Genomic DNA, 10,317 nt, shown 5'->3' on the forward strand with positions numbered 1-10,317 from the left:
AGTGTGTATGTATTGTGTGGTAGGAGTGATGCATGGATTGACGGGACAGGGGTGTGGGTAACCTTACATTTTTCACTTGTCCACGGACACTTAAAAATCTACTTTTCCATAGTCAAAGTTCATTTGCTCTGATTTGTAATATTAAACCTTCATGAAAGTGCAAATAGACTGGAGATCGAGTTCTTTATTTAGGACAATGAAAAGAAAAGCATATCACAGTAACTGTGGTAAAAAATAAGCTGTTGAAATATTTGCCTTTTAACGTTTATAAAAGTCTGAAATCGCGTAAGCAGTGTTCGGGATCTTTTGAGGTCATGCCCGAAACACTGCCCACGCAATTGTGCAAAGCCAGATGAATTCAGAGAAAGACTCTTAAAACGTTCCGACTTGTTTTAGTCATACTTGCGATCTCTGTGCTTTTGATTTTAATTTGGCTGACTACTGGGTCAAATATTTCCTTTGACAGTGACTTATTGTCTCAGCAGTTAGAATTCTACTTACAAACTTGTCATAATGCTTTTTTTAAGTTGTTTACGTTTCTGATGTCTTTAAATGTCCTTTAAGTTCTCTGTGTGTAACCCTTGTTTTCCTTTTTTAGTTTTAGTTACAGAATGTTATATGCTGATGATGCAAATATTTTTCTTCAGCTACTTTAAGTAGTTCTTATGTTCCCTTTAGCATGTATATGATTACTTCTTTTATGTTTTTTTTAATGCATGTTGTACAATGTGACTCTTCTTATTTTTGTGTAGTGTCAGATAATTTTTTTTATTTTGCTTTAAATGTGCTAAATCTGTATGTGGTAAATTACTTTTTCCTTTTTTTTGCTATGACATATGTGCTATTTTGTTTTAATGCGCTGTAACATGTATGTGATAATTTGTGATTTGTTACTTATCTACTTAGAGCCAGATGCTTTATTTGCTTTAATGTGCTTTAACATATTTGCATTTTATGACAGCTGTTTTACTTATGTTGAGCTTATTTACATGTGTTTGTCGGAAAATAGCTTTAAGCTAGTGTTATACGTTTATACTTTTCCGACGTTAAATAAATCTTGTATCTAAATCTTCTCTGATATTTTATCATAGTCACCGAGTTACAGTGTGCGCGAGACCTAGTCAAAGAACCCATTATCTTTATCACCTCCATACACTTGAAGCAACACACAATCTAAATGATATTTTATGTTTTCTCATTTTATACCTGAAAAAGTATGCTTGTCCACGGACACACAGAATTAAAAATGCACTTGTCCGCCGGCAAAAAATCAAGAGTCGGATAACTTGGATATAGGAATCCCGCATCCCTGCAGGAGTGGGTAGATCAAAGAAATTCGATCATCAGCAGTCCATAAAAAAGCACAGACGAACAGCCGTTTTCATTTGGTTAGGTGTTTATCCATTCTAAGTTCGTATTTATCCAGCACTGTTTCCTATACCAGTTAGGAATTATCCTCAAATTTAAACCCACCTCATAATCAATACAATTTTTAAGCTATAAAAATCAATTTCAAACTTTGATACTGTTAAACATTGTCAAAGAGATATTTATGGAACTAATACATTTAATAAGTGAGGTCTTGCTGCAATTTCTGGTACTTTAAAACAGTTAGAAACATAAAACATGTTCATTTTGAAGACTTTTTTCAGTACATTTTAATGAATTCCGGCCACATAATGTGACATTTCGATTGAAATATTTAGTACACAAAACATTTTATCAATACAGGATATTATGACTATCAAAAGTTTTACGCTAACATTGCATACTCACATAAAAACATGAAAAAAGACAAGGAAATTAACTACATACATCGTCTTTCTGTCAGCCATGTTTGCACTGAGTTAGGGTCGCTGAACAGAGTTAGGATTATCCGGGTACATGGCGTGCAAATGTGCATACATTAACGCTCTGTGCGTTCGATATTATAATATTCGGTTCAACTTCGGTGCTATCCGTATGTTTTACGGGAATAAATTTTGGTTAAGTGTCTAAATGCCATTATTAGTATTGTAAATGAAACACTTATTTGTCGTTCGTATCGATTGCCCAGTGGTTACACACGGTGGCGATACCCTGGGTATGCAGGGGTGCAAAATGGCGGCGGAATCTCTCGATTCAGGTAACATTTCTTAATACTTAACCAGTTTTAACGAAATAAAGACGAGTGCCCGCTCATAAGAATACTACACCCTCAGCTATAAAGCTTGAACTCCTGAGTTTCGTAGTTTTTGTGAAAAGCGCAACGGCGCATTCTGACGGAAAAAAAATGCAACTGCTATGTAGGGGGGCATTTTTATGAAAATGACTAAACCAGCTATCCCCGTTTGTTTCGAAAAACGGCTTGTAGGGCGGAACCGAGCTTGACATGTTCCAAAGCTGTTGTAGAACTTTAGCACGTGAACTCGCCAGTTTTCGGCAATTCCGGACGATTAAAAGGAAATGCTATGTGGGGGAGGTGTTTTCATTATGTCATGTGGGGGTGCTTTTGACATACTGGGGTGCCTAAACTGGCTACTAGAGACACGCAATAATACGGACAAATAAAGCCAGCGAAAAATACTTTTAACTGTTAAAGGCATATTATATGTCAAAATATATTGTGATGATGTCCGTCCGTTCGTCCTTGCATGTTTCTTCTCATACATCGTTGGCACTAGAGACTTAAAACTTGATGTCGATTTGACATCTACTGTTTAAACGCTAAAAAACAGTTTGCTGTTATGTTTTTTTATTACTTCACACAATTGACTCGTATTCACAAATACCAGTTCTTGTGACAAGATGTTCAATTTGTTGTATTTAAGTATGACAAAGTCCTTCATTTTACTTTGATCTTTGCGCTTAAAAATCGGAAATAATTAAATTCCCCGTAACCTTTGTCAGATTTTATAACCAACTTGGCTGTAATGTAAACTGAACAATCAATGCGGCAAAAAAAAAAAGCGGCGTATAGATACGCGATGGTATCATTTGACAAATTCTAGTGATTCATTGTAGTCTTCCTTTAACACGGTGGCGATATCTTGGGTATGCAGGGGTGCAAAATTTAACCTTTTTTATGGTAACTTTATTAATACTTAACTAGTTTAAATGAAATAAAGATGAGTGCCCGGTCATACGTTGGATTTGTTTCATCAGAATGCGCAGTTGCACTTTTTACACAAAATATGAAACCCAGATGTCCAGGCCCTACAACCGAGGCTGTAGTTTTCATATGGGCGGACACTCGTCTTTATTTCATTTAAACTGGTTAAGTATTAATAAAGTTACCATGAAAAAAAGGTTAAATTTTGCACCTGTAAACATCTGTCATCATTCCGAGGAATCAAATGAAGATTTCTTTCAAGTTTAAAAGTACTTTTACTATAAGTTATAGTAATATTCTCATACAGTAACAACAGTGTTCCTTCATACAGTGGAATTACAAATACCTACAAACAGGAGTTGGTTGAATTTTATCTAAGTGAAATTGAAAGTTGGCGGTTGTTGCACTTTTGATGTGACGCTTTTGAAGGTCAAGACTTAAGTCCTAGCCAGTTTTGTTTTGTTTTGTTTTATTCATTTTTATTTGTTTACGCTGCGCTGCGTAGTTATGACTGTTTCCAGTCTAACTAACCAATCGTAGGCCCAGCGAGATTTGAATTTTGAGACCCGTTGCCAGATACAGGTCGGCGCCTGGATCGATTCCAAAGAATTAGATTCATATGATATAATTAAAATGGGGCCTTAATTCAAGGCCCGGGTGTTAGTTTTGGAACATGTCTGGGTCTTGGCTGGAGTATTTATTGTTATTGTAATGTTTTTAAATGTTATATCCCCCTAAATTGTGTCTAAATTTCCAAAATAATAAATAGATTATGAAATATATATTTAAATTTATTAATTTTTGTCATCCAGGGTAAGAGCCGCGATTACCTCACTTACACTCCTGAAACGCCTGAGAAAAACTGCCACTGACCATGAACTAAGTAGCAATGCAAACTCCGCTAGGTGGCGCTGGCGTAGTGTTTTTCCCGTACTATTTTTGGCTGACCTCATTTTTGGTATCATTTCTTACGGTCGATTTCGCTTATAAAACATGCAAAAAGCTGGGAACCACCGTGCCATATATGGAGAAAAAAGAAGTCCGCAGCGGGAAATGGTACCTCTTTGTAAATTATTGCGCAAAAACATAAACAAATCATTATATAAAGTTTTCATCAAGTCGGAAATTTGTGAAAACGGTGCCTTTCGCGGAAATTTCTGGCTTTAGGAGGTATATCGATCATTGTTCTACTTAAAAAAACATAGTTTCCCAACGGAAACCACCGTAAAAAAGTAGTATTTTGTCATTTTCTGAAGCCTGTGCAGATAGCCACGAACGGCAACTCTTCATGTTCCGAACGTAAAACGCGCACCTGCTACTGACACCGGTACGATTAATTTCATAACATTGAATCGAGTTTGCAGTATTTTATACCATTCAGAATTAGTTGTAATGTGTTTTTACTGGAGTTGTAAATGCAAGTGTACATAAATTACACAATGCAAATAGAAATTAACAAGTAAACGAGAGAATGCAACAAAATCACGGGTAGAAATTGTCGAGTTGTTTCGTCACCATAAACTTTCGTTCCCATTATGTAACAACTACGCCGTAGTAAATATTTACGTTTTTTAAAGCTTAAACAGTTATAACAACGCATAATACATGGAAGACTATTTAAAATGTTAAATATATCATGTTTTTACATTTAATTTTTACCTTTTTCAGTGACAATAAATTGAAAAAATGTTGTTCCCTATCCACACCCCGGCCCAGTCTCATAACACTCCCACTTCAGTGACTGCATGACTCTGTCTGGTATGTGTTATATCATGAATCTAGTATGACCCAGTAATGAAGCCATTTGTGAAATTTACTGAATGTTATGACAAAATAATAAGGTTCCATTAATGTCAAATTGTTAAAATCTTTATCGACTGTTGAAAGGAAAAATGTATTAAGAAATGCTAGAATCAAAATATAGCATGACATAAAGCCATATTAGAATAATCATTATCGCATAGTGCGGCAATTTTCCTTTGATCTTTGCAGCATGTTATACATAGCAACACACATTATTACTACAAAACTGTGCTGATATCTTACAAAACTGTTGCGATATATATCAACACGGAAATCTCTATGGAGTTTCATAAGAAAAAAAGTGTTCCGATATATATCAGCACAGTAAAACTGTTCCGATATATATCGGAACACTTTTTCTCTATTGAGGTCCTATCAAGGGAGTATAATTTTTTCCTTTCATAGAAAAGATGATTTTAGCTCCAATTTACAGTTCACAGAGAAAGAATTGTCACAAACACCTACATTTATAAAGTAAAAGAATAAATAAACTAGAATATTTCAAAAACTTGATAGTTATTGCCAAATTCAGAAATACATGAAATATATGAAATTCTGAGATTTCTCAAATGTTTCTTTTTCTTTGATTTTTTTTACAAACAAAACAACAAGTTTTACAATAAGTCTGGCCAATGAAATGCAAAGATTTAAAACCAGTGCAGAAATTTGTTGGGTACTTTTATCTGGGAACACATTTTCTAAAACAGAAGTTTTAGTTTTTCAGTCAGCGAGGCGCAGAAAGGGAATCAAAATAGTAAAAATAATAATAAACAAATTTAAATGAAAATAATATATAAATTTTAATGATAAACTATGCGATAAAACAGTTATAATATGTAATGCTCGTGTGTTACCAGGATATATCAGAGCTAGGGGTACATCTCGTTATTTTTCTCTTCACATATCTGTCTCGGCCTACCGGCCTCGACGATATGTGCAGAGAAAAATACCCTCGATGTACCCCTAGCTCTGATATATCCTGGTAACACGCTCTCACACATACTATAACTATTACGTAATACATAATTTTAGTCATTACATTTTCAGCGCTGTTCAACTTGTTCTAGTTGAGTTTTTAATACAATCATTTTTGTTCATGTTACAAAGCATGCATTTTCCATCAGTTCCAGTTAAAACAATTCTTACAGTCAAACCTGTGCTAAATACCACCCCAGAACAATAGCATCTTTCCAGAAAGACCACTCTGAAAGTCTCGCTGAATATTACTCTTCAGTAAGTTATACTGCATACACAATATATACAACAGCCTGGCTCTTTTAGTAGTTCCCAGGGTGGTCTTTAAAGACAGGTTTGACTGTAAATACATTGGATAAGATTATAATTTTCTCAAGAGTTACTAAATTAACCCCTCTATTGAAAACTGGACTTAAAAACTTAGTTTTGGCTGTGATTGTTTCATCAGATTTTCACACATAAAAAACACCATAATTTTATATAATTTCCTATGATATTTATTGATAATGCAGCAAATAAAACCTGATCTTAGACAATATTCCAATGAAAACAACATTCAATATTTAGTGATAGAGTAACTTTTTTATGCCCCTGGCATCTACTGATGCGGGAGGCATATAGTGATTGTCCTGTCCGTCCGTCCGTCCGTACGAGGTTAACCAAATTGGACCGTTTCGTCTAGCATCAATACCCCTTATTAGAATGACTTGATACTAATGCAGATGTAACCTGTGAACATTCCTCATCTTCAGACATCACCTGACCTCAGTTTGACCTTGACCTCATTTTGGACTTGGGTTACTTTATATGGGCCATCTCTTGGTTAACCAAATGGGACCGTTTCGTCTAGCATTAATACCGTTTACAAGAATGAATTGATACTAAAACAGATGAAACCTGTGACCATTCCTCATCTTCAAACATCACCTGACCTCAGTTTGACCTTGACCTCGTTTTGGACTTAGGTTACTTTGTATCGACAAGGATGCCACTGGGGGCATCAAGCGTTTATTGAACGCAGCTCCTTGTTTGGGATTTACTTGAATATTTGTGGCCTACTGAAAACACGTTGTCTGATACACTATATTTGTGACCGGAATACGACCAAGGAATAACAGAAAAGGCCTAGGTATATAGAGTTTTAGTGCTCTCTTATACTATTTATACTACTGGGGTCAAGTATGATTGTTTTTGTGTCATATTTTTAAATAAATGTCATTGTTTTGGTATCAGGTTGTTATTCGGGCTAAATTTTTGAAAAACGGCTTTATGAGCCTTAAAACGCCCATATTTGCATGTATATATTTTTCTAAGTATTGTGGTAACTCTTTTTTTTCACTTCCATGTTGTTCTGGGGTACAAACTCCTATGAAAAAATGAAATTTTAAGTGTAAAAGTCTGGTTTATAAAAATCTCATTGCATTGCTAAACTAAGTCTATGCGCTACTACTTTATTTATTAACTTTAAAACCTTTTAAAATGTATTAAAACGTTAAAAACAGCTGTATAAAATCATTCTATTTACGTCCGATACACTTCCACACACAGGTTTATTTTTAGATTACACGCCACGCCTATGTGTCATATCGATAATTATGTTACTCCATGTACTTTTCTGTTCGCATTATGGTTAACAATTTCTGTTTACTCTATGTTTTTAAATTGATCGCATTTTTTTATTAATAAAGATTTTTCTATTCTGTTTTTGGACTTTTCTAGCAGAAAGACCAAATTTATTGTTCGCATTGGTTTTAATTTCTTTACTTATAAGACATAATTGTTATTCACGGTCGCGCTGTGTAAAGTTTTACCGGTAATTTTATTGAAAATCGGCTGTTTTTATGTAATTTTCATTTATTTAATGTTATTATCTTGATAGAAATGCCATGATATTCTAGCTGCATCTATCTTTTATAGATGTTGAAAGTTTGAAGCAAATCTACTTGGTATTAGAAGCTCTACACGCGTTTTCTGTGTATGGGAAGACCTAAATTTCGCAGAATAATTCTTAAATAAAATTTACCTGTTTACCTGTTGCCTGTTTTCGGTTGCCTGTCGTCGTCTGCTTGTTTACTGTACGCCCTCACTACTGGATTTTCGTTTTTTTTTTTGTTTTTTTTTGTTTTATTCATTTTTATTTGTTTACGCTGCGCTGCGTAGTTATGACTGTTTCCAGTCTAACTAATCAATCGTAGGCCCAGCGAGATTTGAATTTTGAGACCTGTTGCCAGATACAGGTCGGCGCCTGGATCGATTCCAAAGGATTAGATTCATATGATATAGTTAAAAATGGACCTTAATTCAAGGCCCGGGTGTTATTTTGGAACATGTCTGGGTCTTGGCTGGAGTATTTATTGTTATTGTATTGTTTTTAAATGTTATACCCCCCTAAACTGTGTCTAAATTTCCGAAATAATAAATAGGTTATGAAATATATATTTAAATTTATTAAATTTTGTCATCCAGGGTAAGAGCCGCGACTACCTTACTAACACTCCTGAAGCGCCTGAGAAAAACTGCCACTGACCATGAACTACATCTATACTCTTAAGCTTTATTTTATTAATATTAAAACTTTAAAAACATTAAAACTTTAAAAACACGTCTAAAACATAACCTTTATATACGTCCGATTGTTGACAGTACACAGGTTATTTATAGATTACACGCCACGCCTACTGCATAATTGTGTCATATCGATAAATATGCTTACTCTATATGCGCTAAACATTCAATGTGCTTCACCGAAACCGTTTTACTATATTTTTAAAATGCTGTCGTTTTGTCATTTTTTAATGTTTTTCCGATCTGTTTTTTGCACTTTATAGTCTAAAGTCTGAATTTATTGATTATATCGGTATTAGTTACTTTACATATTACATGTAAAAGATATTTACGATCGCGCTGTATGAAATTTTGCGGTTGTTTTTATCAAAGTTCGACCGTTTCTGAGTGATTTTGGTTATTTTAATGATATTATCTTCCTAAAAGTGCTCTAGCAATATAGCTATATGTGATACTGGATTTTCCTATGGTGGCTTCTTACTTATACCTATTGCCCTGTTTTTTATGTGAAGTCCTAGCCAGGATTTCTTACCGGCTTTAATAAACATTTGGATCTGAAATCCACCAATCAAAAACAGTACAATCCAGAAATCCACCAAGATCCACCAATCAAATGATAGAAGGATTTCCGAGGCTGAAATCCAGCATTTCAGCAGCCGCCATATTGAAATGCAGCACGAAAAATAAATAAGAAAATGATCAATAAATTGCATATAATAATGGTAGTTGATGGATTTCTAGTGTTTAACAATCATAAATTACAAATAAATACAGATCATGAATTGTTCCTAGGTAGAAACTTTGACTATAAATGGAAATCTTATAAGAAAATATTGAAGTGGGCGGATTTCAAATATTTCCGCCAGTGAAACTTTTGGTAACAATGAAATCTGAGAAGACTGACAAATTTCCATCAAAAAGGTAAGTATTTCACAATGTTATTGTGGTTTTCATATATAAAATGTTCATTTCTAATCTGTTCACACCAGTATGGCAAGTTTATAAAGTAAGAGTATCTTTACTTTGTAAAGATCAGTTCATGGCACAGGATTTCACAATGTCACCAGGATTTCCATATAAAGTTCCATTGTAAGTCTTTCCTCAATTATTCACCAAACGTTCATATATTAATGGTGTTAAAGTAACTTAGAAAAATATAACAGACCCTTACAGCACCCCTGCATACCTAAGGTATCGCCACCGTGTTAAAGGAAGACTACATCAAATCACTAGAATTTGTCAAAAGATACCATCGCGTATCTATACGCCACTTTTTTTGTCGCATGGATTGTTCAGTTTACATTACAGCCAAGTTGGTTATAAAATCTGACAAATGTTATGGGGAATTTAATTATTTCCGATTTTTAAATGCAAAGATCAAAGTAAAATGAAGGACATTGTCATACTTAAATACATCAAAGTGAACATCTTGTCACAAGAATTGGTATTTGTGAATACGAGTCAGATGTGTGAAATAATGAAAAATATTACAGCAAACTAACTGTTTTTAGCGTTTAAATAGTAGATATCAAATATCAGATGGACATCAAAATGAATATGTTCCGACTTTTAAAAGTAAAGGTGAAAAGTCAAATAAAGGTAAAGGTCAAATATTAAAGAATATAATTGAACGTCTTGTCAACAAGGTTGTTATTTGATTATTAGCCAAATCGGTCAAGTAATAATTTAGAACAAGTTACAGCAAAATTTAATATAATAGATCAACGCCCCTTATGACACTTATAGCTTTATATCTAGGTGTCGTATGAAAATGCACTCTCCAAAGACCATAGCAGTATCGTGATCAAGTTTCATGTCTCTAGTGCCAACGATGTATGAGAAGAAACATGCAAGGACTAACGGACGGACATCATCACAATATA

The sequence above is a fragment of the Mercenaria mercenaria genome, unplaced genomic scaffold (genome assembly GCF_021730395.1).
Source record: "Mercenaria mercenaria strain notata unplaced genomic scaffold, MADL_Memer_1 contig_1283, whole genome shotgun sequence".
NCBI lineage: Eukaryota > Metazoa > Mollusca > Bivalvia > Venerida > Veneridae > Mercenaria > Mercenaria mercenaria.